The sequence below is a fragment of the Arachis hypogaea genome, chromosome 10 (genome assembly GCF_003086295.3).
Source record: "Arachis hypogaea cultivar Tifrunner chromosome 10, arahy.Tifrunner.gnm2.J5K5, whole genome shotgun sequence".
Classification (NCBI taxonomy): domain Eukaryota; kingdom Viridiplantae; phylum Streptophyta; class Magnoliopsida; order Fabales; family Fabaceae; genus Arachis; species Arachis hypogaea.
Genome location: NC_092045.1, coordinates 73,833,808 through 73,846,281, shown reverse-complemented (window position 1 = coordinate 73,846,281; position 12,474 = coordinate 73,833,808). Strand labels below are relative to the sequence as shown.

Here is a 12,474-nt window from a genome sequence, read left to right as displayed (position 1 = left end):
GTTTGACCGGATGAAGGGGCTGAAGGAGGAACTTGAATTAAAGGTGACCAAGTTGGAGAAAGATCTAGAGAATGAGAATGCAAGTTCCCTTTCACTGGCAGCTTCTTTGAGGTTGGCCGAAGACCCAGCCCTGATGCATAAGGAGAGTTATGTTACGACTTATCGGGAGGTGATGCGTCTGAGGGGGGAGTTGGACAATGCTCGGGAAGATTTTTCTGAGCTCCAAGGTCATCTTATTGGCAGCGTGAATGCTGCTTACGAGAACTTGAAGGAGCAAGTTCAGGTCATTGCTCCCGAGGCTGATCTCGCCCTTTTCAGCCTGGACAACGTTGTTAGGGATGGCAAGATTGTCCCTGATGACGAGGGTGATAATGATGTTGATCCTTCCCCTGTGTCCTCTGCCAAAGTGCCGACCTCTTCTGCTCCTCCGGTTACACTTGATTCGGATTGCCAGGTTCTGAACCGGGAGGATGGAACTATAGATGCTATGCCTATTCAGACTCGCCCTCCTTCTCCTTGTCCTGATGCTGCCAAGAAGGATCCTGATGCTTGCTGATCTCTTTCTAGATATTTATGCAGTTGGCATGGCTTGTGGGCTCTTTTAAAACTTTGTTTATTTTGCTGACGGTTTCTAGTTGCTTGTTTTAGTAACTTTTATTTTAAAAACCAAAGAGTAGCTCGCTATCTTTGGTAGGTGTTGATGGCCGCCGAGGCTTTTATAACTTTGTAGATTATATCAAGGTTTTTGACTTGTTTTCTCTTCTGCTTTCTGAGAATGCTGGAACCTTGTAGCTCGAATTCTTGGGATTGCTTTGTGCGTTTTGTTTATGGCTTGGATCCTTTGAGTTTGTGTCTATGTGGGTCAGACTTGTTTCTCGGTTTTCTCGCTTTTGTACGTATTTTTGGCGCTCCGTAACCGATTCCTTTGCGTTGGTCCCCTTCTAAGTTATTTCTATAATCCCCTTTCTTGGACCTTTGTCAGGTCTCTTTCAGGGATTACTTTTATAACTTGTGTTTTGTAAGAAACCGACTTCGTTAGGTCGATCTCTTTCTAAGTTATTTTTGTAATCCTCTTTCTTGGACCTTTGTCAGGTCTCTTTCAGGGATTACTTTTATAACTTTGTTTTGTAGGAAACCGACTTCGTTTGGTCGATCTCTTTCTAAGTTACTTTTGTAATCCTTTTTCTTGGACCTTTGTTAGGTCTCTTTCAGGGATTACTTTTATAACTTTGTTTTGTAGGAAACCGACTTCGTTAGATCGATCTCTTTCTAAGTTACTTTTGTAATCCTCTTTCTTGGACCTTTGTCAGGTCTCTTTCAGGGATTACTTTTATAACATTATTTTGTAGGAAACCGACTTCATTAGGTCGATCTCTTTCTAAGTTATTTTTGTAATCCTCTTTCTTGGACCTTTGTCAGGTCTCTTTCAGGGATTACTTTTATAACTTTGTTTTGTAGGAAACCGACTTCGTTAGGTCGATCTCTTTCTAAGTTACTTTTGTAATCCTCTTTCTTGGACCTTTGTCAGGTCTCTTTCAGGGATTATTTTTATAACGTTGTTTTGTAGGAAACCGACTTCGTTAGGTCAATCTCTTTCTAAGTTATTTTTGTAATCCTCTTTCTTGGACCTTTGTCAGGTCTCTTTCAGGGATTACTTTTATAACTTTGTTTTGTAGGAAACTGACTTCATTAGTTCGATCTTTCTTAAGTTAAAGTAATCCTCTTTAATAGGGTTGGCCAGACCTCTTTCCAGGGTTTACTTATAACTTGGGTTGACTTGGTCCGACTTCTGAACGTCGGCCAGTCTTTAAGTTATTATTTTAGCTATCCGTAAGACCTCGTCAGGTTCTTTTTTGGATTACTTTCGATAACGTCTTACATTATTCTATGTTCATCTTTGCCGATTTGTAGAAAGTGGTTGGCATCTTTAGATCGTCCTTTGGGTGAATTGCGTTTTCACCTTTATCGGACAGTTATCTTTGTCGTGATCGTGTAGTGAAATTGCTTTTCACTTTCTGCCGATCTTTTCTAGCTGTAGTACCTTCTTAGGTTGCAGGCGTGCCATGATCTGGGAAGCTCTCGTCCATCGAGTTCGGACAGTCTGTAGTAGCCCTTCCCAAGTACCTCTATAACTAGGTAGGGTCCTTTACAGTTTGCTGCCAGCTTTCCTTCTCCTGGTCGAGTTGTTCCAATATCATTTCAGATTAGGATAAGATCGTTCTCTGCAAAACTTCTCGATACTACCCTTTGATTATATCTGGAAGCCATTCGACGCTTTAGAGCTTCCTCTCTGATCCGAGCTCTTTCTTGGATTTCAGGTAGTAGGTCGAGCTCTTCCCTCTGAAGTTAGGAGTTTGCTCCCTCATTGTAATGAACTACTCTAGGCGATCTTTCCTCAATCTCTATTGGAATCATTGCCTCTATTCCGTATGCTAACCGGAAGGGGGATTCCTTTGTGGTGGAATGTGTCGTCGTTTGATATGCCCATAGGACCTGTGGAAGCTCTTCTGCCCAGGCTCCCTTTACATCTTGTAATCTCCATTTTAACCCGGCCAATATGACTTTGTTGGCGGCTTCGGCCTGTCCATTGGCCTGTGGATGTTCGACGGAGGTGTACTGGTGCTTTATATTCAAGTCGGCTAGTTTTCTGAAGCCTGCATCTGTGAATTGAGTGCCATTGTCTGTGGTTATTGAATATGGGACTCCGAACCTTGTGACAATGTTTCTATATAGGAATTTCTGGCTTCTTTGGGTGGTAACATTGGCTAGGGGTTCTGCCTCGATCCACTTTGTAAAGTAATCTATCCCTACTATGAGAAATTTAACTTGTCCTGACCCCTGGGGAAAGGGGCCGAGAAAATCGAGTCCCCATTTTGAAAACGGCCAAGGCGAAGTTACGTTGATGAGCTCTTCTGGCGGAGCGATGTGAAAGTTGGCATGTTTCTGACATGGTGGACATGTCTTTACAAATTCTGTGGCTTCTTTCTGTAATGTTGGCCAATAGAACCCTGCCCGGAGTACTTTTTTGGCGAGGGCCTGTGCTCCAAGATGATTGCCACAAATGCCACCATGTACTTCTTTTAGCACTTCCTTTGTGTGGGAGGTCAGTACGCATTTTAATAATGGTACTGAGATCCCTCTTTTCTACAGGATGTTGTTTATGATGGTGTAGTACTGTGCCTCCCTTTTTAGCCTCTTTGCCTCCTTTTCTTCTGTGGGGAGTGTTTCTATTTTGAGGTAGTTGATTATGGGGGTCATCCATCCTTGGTCCTGGTTTACTATGGCTAGGACTTCTTCTTCTTCCGAGATTGACGGGTTCTGTAACATTTCCTGGATGAGGCTTCTATTGTTGCCGCCTGGTTTGGTGCTGGCTAGTTTCGAGAGTGCGTCAGCTCGGACATTTTGTTCGCGGGGGATGTGGCAGATCTTATATTCCCCGATTTGTCCAAGTTGTTCCTTGATCTTATCCAAATACTTTTTCATGGTGGGATCTTTGGCTTGGTAGCTCCCTGTTATTTATGATGTGACCACTTGTGAATCACTATAAATGTTGAGTTTTTGAGCTCCCACCTCTTCAGCCAGCTTCAAACCAGCTAACAATGCTTCATATTCTGCCTGGTTGTTTGAGGCCGGGAACCCGAACTTGAGAGAGAGCTCGACTTGGGTTCCTTGGTTGCTTTCTATTATTACGCCTGCACTGCTTCCAGTTTTATTTGAAGAACCGTCCACATAGAAATTCCATTCTGTGACGATTCCAGGACATCTGTGAATTCTGCGATAAAGTTGGCCAGATATTGTGATTTGATGGCCGTCCGAGCTTCATATTGGAGGTCGAACTCTGACAGCTCGACTGCCCATTGTAGAATTCTGCCTGCTAAATCTGTTTTCTGCAATATTCCTTTTAGGGGCTGGTTAGTTCAAACCTTAATGGTGTGAGCCTGGAAGTAAGGGCGGAGTCGTCAGGATGTTAAAATGAGAGTATAGGCGAATTTTTCTATTTTCTGGTAGTTTAGCTCGGATCCCTGTAGTGCTTTGCTGATGAAGTAGACGGGTTGTTGTCCATTCTCGTCTTCTCTGACTAATGCTGAGGCTATTGCCCGGCTTCCTACTGCGAGATATAATATGAGTGGTTCTTCTTCTCGTGGTCGAGATAGGATAGGTGGCCGTCCTAAGAACTTCTTAAAGTCTTGGAAGGCTTGCTCACATTCTGTTGTCCATTCGAACTGTTTTCCCTTTCTTAAAGTAGCATAGAAGGGGAGAGATCTTATCGCAGCTCCTGCTAGGAATCGGGATAGGGCGGCCAATCTCCCATTGAGTTGTTGTACTTCTTTGACACAGGTTAGGCTCTTCATGTTGAGTACGGCCTGACATTTGTCTGGATTTGCTTCAATTCCTCTTTGTGTGAGCATGAAACCTAAGAATTTGCTCGCTTCTACAGCAAAGGTGCATTTTGCGGGATTGAGTCGCATGTCATGCTTTCTTATGGTGTCGAACACTTGGAACAGGTCGGACAATAATGTCTCTTCACTTTGTGTTTTTATTAGCATGTCGTCCACGTAGACTTCCATGACCTTTCTGATGTGATCGGAGAAGACTTTATTCAATAGCCTTTGATAAGTAGCTCCTGCGTTCTTGAGACCGAAAGGCATCACAATGTAGCAGTAGTTTGCTTTCGGTGTTAAGAACGATGTCTTTTCTTGATCTGGTGGGTACATGGGGATTTGGTTGTACCCCAAGTAAGCGTCCATAAACGAGAGATATCTATATCCGGAGGAAGCATCTACCAAGGCGTCAATACTTGGGAGTGGGTATGGATCTTTTGGACAAGCTTTGTTGAGATCGGTGTAATCGGTGCACATTCGCCACTTCCCATTTGATTTTTTCACCAAGATGACGTTGGCTAGCCATAGTGGGTATTTGACTTCTCTTATGAATCCTGCTTCCAGTAGTGCCTGTACTTGTTCTTCCATAGCCTGGGATCTCTCTGGCCCAAGTTTTCTTCGTCTCTGCTGTACCGGCCAAGATCCAGGGTAGACCACCAACTTATGACTCATTAGCTTAGGGTCTCTTCCTGGCATGTCTGTGGCTTTCCACGCGAAGAGATTAACATTATCTCGTAAGAATTGTATTAGTAATTCCTTTGAATCTTCTCTTAGGATTGTGCCGATATTGATCGTTTTTTCCGACGTATCCCCGATTTGAATCTTCTCTATCGCGTCTTCTGGTTGTGGATGAAGCTCTTCTCGGTGTTGGACTCTGCCCAGCTCGATTGTGTGGAACTCTTCTCCCCCGCCTCTTAGGTTTAGGCGTTCGTTATAACAGCGACATGCCATCTTCTGATCTGCTTTTATCATGGCTATTCCTTTCGTAGTGGGGAATTTCATACATAGATGTGGGGTCGAGACTATTGCGCCAAGTTGGTTGAGTGTTGTCCGACCTATGAGAGCATTGTAAGCTGAACTTACATCGACCACGATGTAGTCTATTCTGAGGGTTCTGGATTGGTTCCCTTTTCCGAAGGTTGTATGTAGTGGTATGTATTCCAGTGGTTGAACCGGGGTATCTCCTAGTCCGAACAGACTGTTTGGGTATGCTTTAAGCTCTTTTTCTTCTAAGCCGAGTTTATCGAAGGCTGTTTTGAATAAGATGTCGGCGGAACTCCCTTGGTCTATTAAGGTGCGGTGTAGATTGGCGTTTGCCAATATGATGGTGATGACCATGGGATCGTCGTGTCCTGAGATGATGTCGGAGGCGTCCTCTTTAGTGAATGTTATTGCCGGGATGTTGAGTGCTTCCTCCTTTCCCTCGACATGATATACTTCTTTGAGATATCTTTTGCGAGATGATTTGGAGATCCCACCACCTACGAATCCGCCATGTATCATGTGGACATGTCTCTCTGGTGTCCGAGGTGATCGTTCAGTTCGTTCGGTATCTTCATCCCTTCGTCTCTTTCTTTGATCATCATCTCGGGTGGCCAGAAATCGATCTAATTTTCCTTCTCTCACCAATTTTTCTATGATATTTTTTAAGTCGAAGCATTCATTTGTGGAGTGTCCACGGACTCGATGGTATTCACAATATTCCTTCCGGTTTCCTCCTCCCTTTTTTCCTTTGAGTGGCCGTGCTGGGGGAATTTTTTCTGTATGGCAGACTTCTTTGTATATCTCAACCAGGGATGCCCTGAGAGGAGTGTAATTATGGTATTTTTTGATTTTCTCCCCTTGTCGATCTTCTTTTCTCTCGATCTTCTTTTCTCTTGGATTCCTTGTCTTTGTCTCGGTAGGAGGTCCTCGATTTTGAGGTCTCTCCTAACCGAGCGTTTTCTTCCATGTTGATATATTTTTCTGCTCGTTCTTGTACTTCATCTAAGGAGGTCGGATATTTTTTTGATATAGACTGGCTAAAAGGTCCCTCTCGTAGGCCGTTGATGAGTCCCATGATGGCAGCTTCTGTTGGTAAACTTTGTATGTCCATGCACGTTTTGTTGAATCTTTCCATGTAGTTGCGGGGCTCTCCCAATCTCCTTGTTTGATCCCTAGTAAGCTGGGGGCGTGCTTGGCCTTATCTTTCTGAATGGAGAATCTGGCTAGGAATTTTTTAGCTAGGTCATCAAAGCTTGAGATGGACTTTGGGGGTAGGTTGTCGAACCATCGGATTGATGTCTTTGTGAGAGTTATTGGGAAGGCTTTACAGCAAACATCATCTGGGGCATCGGTAAGGTACATTCTGCTTCTGAAGTTGCTGAGGTGGTGGTTGGGGTCCGTGGTACCATCATACAGAGTCATATCTGGGAGTTTGAAGTCTTTTGGAATTTCGGTTTTCATGATTTCCCTGGTGAACGGGTCTTGCCTTTGCATGAATTTTCTTCAGGATTGGCCTGGGGGGCTTTTAATTTAAGATTAGCTTCCAATTGCTGTAGTTTTTCTTCCAATGCTCGACGTCGCCGCACCTCTCTTTGTAGATCTTTTCCGATTTCCCATTGTTGTTGGGTTTCTTTTTCAAGTTGTTTTAGGCAGTCTAGGAGCACTTCTATTGCCCCCGAATTTGGTGAGTCTTTGTCCTTGTTGGTTTCCGGGGTACCTTGTAGTGTGACATCCGCGTTCTTGTGCGGTGTTCTATTTTCCAGATCTGAATCGTGGTCGTTGTCATGGTCGTCCGCCATGGTGATGGGATGACTTCCAGGTCCCCGGCAACGGCGCCAATGTTCCGAGGGTTACCTGAAACTGTAGGTCGATCTCGGACGAGATCTTTTGTGCTGGTTGGAGCCGACGTGTCCGGCAGGTGTGTAGCGGCCGGAGCTGGTGTGTCCGACTTGTGGAACTGAGAATGCTACTGATCCCTTGTCACCGAAGGGTGGGGGGTACCTGCAAGGGACTCCGATGCTTAAGTTAGTAAGGGTATTAAACAGGTATTGAGTAGAATTAGAGTATGAGTTATACCTGGGTGCTCCAGTGTATTTATAATGATGAGATGTGACCTTCTGTGGATAAGATAAGTTAGTTATCTTTTCTTATCTTTATCTTCAAGTGAGGTCATCTTATCTTCAAGGGAACCGCCCTTCTCTCTGTAGGCTTGGGCTGCCTTAGGATTTGGGGCGTGTTCCTCTATTTTGGGCCCTTCTTTGGGCTTTCCTGGTAACTTGGTCGAGCTCTTTGGAAAGAGGTCAGGTTGTCCTGACCTAAAGAGGTCGGTTGCTTTGACTGTCGAACATCCCGGGTCGGTCAGCTCGACCCAGGGTATGAACACTTTTATTTTCGAAAATTATTCAGAATTTTTAAGAATGGATTCTAGAGTTTCATGTAACATGTTGAAGCCTAGCTGGCTGTAAAGCCATATCCAAATCCTTTTAGAATGAGACTTCAACTAATCACCTCAATGCATGTAATGCAATCCTAAAGCTGGCAGGTTATTAAGCCATGTCCAACCCTTGGATTAGAGCTTTAGGCTAATATTGAAAGATTCCTGGAATTCTTCTTAAAAATTTTTGAAATTCTTATTTTCTTTTTCCTATATGTTTTCGAAAAAAATATACAAAAATCCAAAAAAAATATAAAAAAATACAAAAAAATCATAAAATCATAAAAAACCAAAAATATTTTGTGATTCTTGTTTGATTCTTGTGTCATGTTTTAAGTTTGGTGTCAATTGCATATTCATCTTGTTCTTGCATTTTTTGAAAATTCATGCATTCATAGTGTTCTTCATGATCTTCAAGTTATTCTTGGAAAGTCTTCTTGTTTGATCTTTAAATTTTCTTGTTTTATGTTGTATGATGTTTTTCATGTGCATTTTTGCATTCATAGTGTCTAAACATGAAAGATTTCTAAGTTTTGTGTCTTACATGTTTTCTGTGCATCAAAAATTTTTCAAGAATATGTTCTTGATGTTCATCATGATCTTCAAAGTGTTCTTGGTGTTCATCTTGACATTCATAGTGTTCTTGCATGCATCATGTGTTTTGATCTAAAATTTCCATGCATTGAGTCTTTTTGTTGTTTTTCTCTCTCATCATTAAAATTCAAAAATAAAAAATATCTTTTCCCTATTTCTCTCAAAATTTCGAAAATTTGAGTTGACTTAGTAAAAAATTTTTAAAACTTAGATATTTCTTACAAGTCAAGTCAAATTTTCAATTTTAAAAATCTTATCTTTTCAAAATCTTTTTCAAAAATCAAATCTCTTTTACTTTTATCTTATGATTTTTGAAAATTTAAAACTATTTTTCAAAATCTTTTTCTTATTTTATTTCAAATTTTCAAAACTTAACTAACAAGTAATGTGATTGATTAAAAAATTTGAAGTTTGTTACTTTATTATTAAGAAAGGTTCAATCTTTAAATTCTAGAATCATATCTTTTAGTTTCTTATTAGTCAAGTAAGTAATTTTAATTTTAAAAATTAAATCTTTTCTAACCATATATTTTTAATCATATCTTTTTATCATATCTTTTTAAATTTTATCTTTTTCAAAAATTTGATTTCAAAACATCTTCATATCTTCTTATCTTTTCAAAATTGATTTTCAAATCTTTTTCAACTAACCAATTAACTTTTGTTTATTTTTTATCTTTTTCAAAACCACCTAACTAAGTTTAGCTCTCTAATTTTCGAAAATTACCTCCCTCTTTTTCAAAAAATTCTTTTAATTAACTAATTGTTTTAAATTTTAATTTTAATTTTAATTCTTCCTTTAATTTTCGAAAATCACTAACGTTTTTTAAAAAAAAATTATTTTCGAATTCTTCCCCTCTCATCTTCTTCTATCTATTTATTTATTTACTAACACTTCTCTTCATCTCAAGAATCTGAACCTATCTTCACGCTTGTGTTTGGATTCTTAACTCTTCTCCTTCTTCTATTCCTTTCTTCTTCTACTAACATAAAGGAATCTCTATACTTTGACATAGAGGATTCCTCTTCCTTTTCTGTTCTCTTCTTTCTCATATGAGCAGGAACAAGGAAAAAGGCATTCTTGTTGAAGCTGATCCTGAACCTGAAAGGACTCTGAAGAGGAAACTAAGAGAAGCTAAATTACAACAATCCAGAGACAACCTTACTAAAATTTTCGAACAAGAAAAGGATATGGCAGCCGAACCCAACAACAATAATGCAAGGAGGATGCTTGGTGATTATACTACACCTACTTCCAAGTTTGATGGAAGAAGCATCTCAATTCCTGCCATTGGAGTAAATAATTTTGAGCTGAAACCTCAACTAGTTGCTCTAATGCAACAAAACTGCAAGTTTCATGGACTTCCATCAGAAGATCCCTACCAGTTTTTAACTGAGTTCTTGCAGATCTATGAGACTGTTAAGACTAATGGAGTAGATCCTGAAGTCTACAGGCTCATGCTTTTCCCTTTTGCTGTAAGAGACAGAGCTAGAACATGGTTAGACTCACAACCTAAGGATAGCCTGGACTCTTGGGATAAGCTGGTCACGGCCTTCTTGGTTAAATTCTTTCCTCCTCAAAAGCTGAGCAAGCTTAGAGTGGATGTTCAGATCTTCAAGCAAAAAGATGGTGAATCCCTCTATGAAGCTTGGGAAAGATACAAGCGGATGACCAAAAAGTGTCCTTCTGACATGTTTTCAGGTGGACCATGATAGATATATTCTATTATGGTCTGTCTAAGTTCTCTAAGATGTCACTGAACCATTCTACAGGTGGATCCATTCACCTAAAGAAAATGCCTGCAGAAGCTTAGGAACTTATTGAAATGGTTGCAAATAACCAATTCATGTACACTTCTGAAAGGAATTCCGCGAATAATCGGATGCCTCAGAGGAAGGGAGTTCTTGAAATTGATGCTCTAAATGCCATATTGGATCAGAACAAAATGTTGACTCTGCAAGTCAACATGATTTATCAAAGTCTGAATGGATGGCAAAATGCATCCAACAGCACTAAAGAGGCATCTTCTAAAGAAAAAGCCTATGATCCTGAAAACCCTGCAATGGCAGAGGTAAATTACATGGGGGAAGCCTTTGGCAACACCTATAACCCCTTATGGAGAAATCATCCAAATTTCTCATGGAAGGATCAACAAAAGCCTCAACAAGGCTTTAATAATGGTGGAAGAAATAGGTTTAGCAATAGCAAGCCTTTTCCATCATCTTCTCAGCAACAGAAATAGAATTCTGAGCAGAGCACCTCTAACTTAGCAAACATAGTCTCTGATCTGTCTAAAGCCATTTTAGTTTCATGAGGAAAACAAGGTCCTCCATCAGAAATTTAGAGGCATAAGTGGGCCAGCTGAGTAAGAAAGTCATTGAAACTCTTCCTAGTACTCTCCCAAGCAATACTGAAGAGAATCCTAAAAGAGGAAGGAGAGGAAGGAGAGGACGTGAATCCCAATGAGAAAGACTTCATGGGACGTCTCTCAAGCAAGAAGGAGTTCCTTATTGAGGACTTAAAGGAATCTGAGGCTCATATAGAGACCATAGAGATCCTATTAAACCTCCTTCTGCCATTCATGAGCTCTGAAAACTATTCTTCCTCTGAAGAGGATGAAGATGTAACTGGAAAGCAAGTTGCTCAATATCCAGGAGCTATCATGAAGCTGAACGCCAAGTTGTTTGGTAATGAGACTTGGGAAGGTGAACCTCCCTTGCTCATTTGTGAACTAGATACATGGGTTCAGTAAACTTTACCTCAAAAGAAACAAGATCCTGGTAAATTCTTAATACCCTGTACCATAGGCACCATGACCTTTGAAAAGGCTCTGTGTGACTTAGGGTCAGGCATTAATCTTATGCCACTCTCTATAATGGAGAAGCTGGGGATCATTGAGGTACAGCCTGTCATATTCTCATTGCAAATGGCAGACAAGTCAGTAAGACAAGCTTATGGATTGGTAGAAGACGTGTTGGTAAAGGTTGAAGGCCTTTACATCCCTGCTGATTTCATAATCTTAAACACTAGGAAGGAGGAGGATGAATGCATCATCCTTGGAAGACCTTTCCTCACCACAGCAGGAGCTGTGATAGATGTTAACAGAGGAGAATTAGTCCTTCAATTGAATGGGGACTACCTTGTGTTTAAGACCCATGGGTGTTCTTCTTTAACAATGGAGAGGAAGCATGAAAAGCTTCTCTCAGTACAGAGTCAAACAGAGCCCCCACAATCAAACTCTAAGTTTGATGTTGGGAGGTCACAGCCAAACTCTAAGTTTGGTGTTGAATTCTCACACTCAAACTCTAATATTTGTGTTGGGAGTCTACAACATTGACCTAATCACCTGTGAGGCTCCACGAGAGCCCACTGTAAAGCTAGTGACATTAAAAGAGTGCTTATTGGGAGGCAACCCAATTTTTATTTATCTTATTTTGTTTTTCTTTTATTGTTCTTTTATGTTTTATTAGGTTCATGATCATGTGGAGTCACAAAATAAATATTAAAATTAAAAACAGGATCAAAAATAGCAGAAGAAAAAGCACACCTTGGAAGAAGGGCTTACTGGCGTTTAAACGCCAGTAAGGAGCATCTGGCTGGCGTTCAACGCCAGAACAGAGCATGGATCCGGCGTGTAACATCAGAAACAAGCAACATTCTGGCGTTTAAACGCCAGGAAAACACCCTGAGGAGAGCTGGCGCTGAATGCCAGAAACAAGCATGGAACTGGCGTTCAACGCTAGAAACATGCTGCAAATGGGCATTGAACGCCCAAAACAAGCATGAAGCTGGCGGTCAACCCCAGAAACAAGCATCAATCTGGTGTTGAACGCCAGGATTGCATGAAAAGGGCGTTTTACACGCCTCATTGGTGCAGGGATGTAAATCCTTGACACCTCAGGATCTGTGGACCCCACAGGATTCCCACCTACCTCAACTCACCTTCTCTCCTCTTCACTTAATCCAATAACACTCTTCCCCAAAACCCTTCACCAATCACCTCAATCTCTATTTCCCATCACCTCTTCACCACTCACATCCTTCCACTCTTCCCCATAAACCCCACCTACCTTCAAAAT

General features: G+C 41.2%; 1 non-coding gene across 1 annotated transcript; it reads right to left on the bottom strand.

Moving 5' to 3' along the window:
- Window positions 1-9,984: 9,984 nt before the first annotated feature.
- On the bottom strand, window positions 9,985-10,088 carry LOC112719441 (small nucleolar RNA R71). Its single transcript, XR_003161743.1, has one exon. It is a non-coding gene; the product is annotated as a small nucleolar RNA R71 (small nucleolar RNA).
- Between the last annotated feature and the right edge of the window lie 2,386 nt (window positions 10,089-12,474).